The sequence below is a fragment of the Lineus longissimus genome, chromosome 12, assembly GCF_910592395.1.
Source record: "Lineus longissimus chromosome 12, tnLinLong1.2, whole genome shotgun sequence".
Classification (NCBI taxonomy): Eukaryota; Metazoa; Nemertea; class Pilidiophora; order Heteronemertea; family Lineidae; genus Lineus; species Lineus longissimus.
Window position 1 is genome coordinate 4,968,995 of NC_088319.1, and position 2,782 is coordinate 4,971,776.

The 2,782-nt window shown below is 42.1% G+C and overlaps 1 long non-coding RNA gene across 1 annotated transcript; it reads left to right on the forward strand.

Annotated features, from left to right (window-relative positions):
* The first annotated feature begins 210 nt into the window (after positions 1–210).
* Positions 211–1,532, forward strand: LOC135496640 (uncharacterized). Its single transcript, XR_010448705.1, has 3 exons — positions 211–342; positions 875–967; positions 1,511–1,532. It is a non-coding gene; the product is annotated as an uncharacterized LOC135496640 (long non-coding RNA).
* The last annotated feature ends 1,250 nt before the right edge of the window (positions 1,533–2,782 follow it).

Sequence of the window (2,782 nt, forward strand, 5' to 3'; positions counted from 1 at the left end):
ACCAGGTTTGAGCTCCAGTTCTGCAGGCCGAGGCGGACGCCAAAAACGACAGGATGCACTAGGTCTTTCGTTCCTATCCAAGATTCTGCAAAAACAAAGTACACAATTCATGTGACACATGCGACAACAACTTACGTCTTCTATTTGAATTTTTATAATGGAGATGATGTTGTTTATAGTTCAGGTCCTGTGCACCCTGAGAATGAACAACGACCGTGTCTGCTAGAAGTAGTCCTGATGGTGGCATGATAGCTGGTGTGGTTGTAGCTGTCATCATAGTTGTTGCTGTGGTCGTGGTCGTGGTTGTCGTTCTACATAGGAGGAATATAGCATGCTTCGCTGGTAGGTTTTGATATTAGAGAATGCATTTTGATACCAACCTGATGATAAAACCTAAGAAATTAGCCTACCAGTGATATGTTGGCGTTGTTGTTTAATACTAAAGATACAAATAGTTCGGTCAATTTATCTTTGCATTACCATGTTTTAAATGAAAGCCTTGCCGATACAGTGTGGAGGCCAGTGTGGTTGAATCGTGTTAAGACTTTTCCGTCCGAATATTTTTATGTATACTGATCTTTGGACGCTCACACTCGAGAAGTGCACCCTACGGTGTCTGCAGATAATACCTCGCTTTCAATTTGTGCACTGAAGGTAGAAGATCCAAACGCACATCTCGAACATTCTCGAGAGCTCGGCTTCGGCCTTACTCTGAAATATTTATTTGACCCATCAGATTTGAGCCTGTGCATGAGCAGAGTCAATCACAAGTATTGTTGGCCAGGCCGAGGTGCTTGGTATTTCAGGATCTTGCGAACGGGACAGCCCTGATGATACACTCAACTCTGGTTTAACCTTATTGTTTTCCGTTTAGGGCGGAATAAACCTGAAGGATCGAATCGGGACGATGAGAGAACTGGCACTCCGCAACCTGAATCCGTTTTTCACGTCAACAGGGCATTTGAAGGTAAATATTTTAGTTTATAATGAGTTTAAAATGCAGTGTAGTATGGTTGCGGGATCATGTTAAATGTAGATAAATGATTGGTATATGTTATTGAAGGCTGCTGACATATGCTTCATTATGAATATGCCACGCCTCTCTTCCTTGATGGCTGTGATTGCCCTTGGACCAAAAAATCACCTTCACTTTTATTTGGCTAGATCTTAAAATCCTATTGTGACCAGAACTCCTTCGAAAAGAAGTGAATGCCAATTTCAAGGGGGGGGGGGGGCTATGTTCTTTGTTTTCCAGAGAATAGCCTCCTAAGAAATGGACATTCGCTTAATCGTGAAGGAGTTCTGATTGCTTTAGGTTTTCAAGTTCTTGAAAAAAATAGTAGCGCCTATGGTCAACTCTCAATAAGATAGCATCAATTTATAAAGACGCCAATAGTCTAGTACAGAGTGTAGATTTGCAGATTCTGTTCATTAGCAGTGTATAATGTACAAGTGAGTAGTGATAGCCATGCGTACAATGCTTACATTTCCTCTACCCCTCCCCCACTAGGTGAAGATACACAACCTGGGCCGGTTATGAGAATGATCCTAAACAGGATTCTGTTAAAGGTAAGCAATTGTCTTTTTTTACCATGGACTAGTACTGTTTTTTACCATTGACTAGTACTGTACCCACCAAAACCATGATAACGCACGTAGACTCTCGTCGTCCAAGTCCGCCAATTTCATCCGAGTTTTACTTTCTTGAATGAATTTACACACCCTTTTTTTAAAAGGATATGAAGTGAAAGTTGAAAGATAGAAATTATAAAATACAAAACGGAGAACCCCTGGTGTCCAGTATCCTGCAAACTGACGCCCTTTGGTCAATATTGTTTCAGAAGTGATTTACGACGATACAAATCTGACCAAGATGCAAAGTGGCGAAGAAGCTGCTCGGAAAGTCGAAGGTCAGTGAATGTCATGCATCTTTCATGTAATTTCAATCATTATCTTATTTGGCACTGAACATACCCACCCCCCCCCCCCTGCATATTCAACGGTGGATCCGGAACAGCAGAATTGTCAAGTTTCAATACAGGCGATACTGTAGACACTAATTTATTGCATCAGCCTTAAACGCAGAAGTAAATACCTCATAAAATCTTCAACAGACGTTCCTCATGATTTCCAATATGGCTACAAGATTTGACTGCTCTTTCAGATATTTCAATCGAAGATTTCAAACTGAGGCTCCTATCAGAATACGTTTTACTCCTACTATTCTGCTTTTATTGTCTGGTCCGTGTGTATCATCGGTTGATCCTGTACTTCTCAACATGTGCCATTTGGACAGCCCACCTGCTTGACTACAACAGAGTGTTTCAACAACAGAGTCGCAACAACGTCTATAACGTCACAACGTCATTGACAAACCATCCCTGAGTCATGATGTCATTCAAACTGTGAACTTCGAACAAGACAGATGCAAGTCGACCCCAGCCACCCTGATGAAGCCTAGAGGGGCAGAAACGCGCGTCGGTGGAGCAACACAACAGCCCAACAATAGGGACCGATGGACATTGTTGTAAACTACAGTGACGGTATCCAGTTTTACTTCTAAGTTCTACTATTCCTATCAGAATACGTGACAGAATCAACTTATGAACGACTAGCTAAGAACGGGCTCAACGAGGCAAGGTTCTTCGTAATATCACAAAGAGAAGACATCAAGAAGATGCATATCAAGCCCTTGGCTCAGGAGGCCTTGTTACGCAAATTGGTGAAGGATATCAATGAGACCAGGCAGAGTACGAGTGAGAGCAGTGAAGGAAAGAAACCT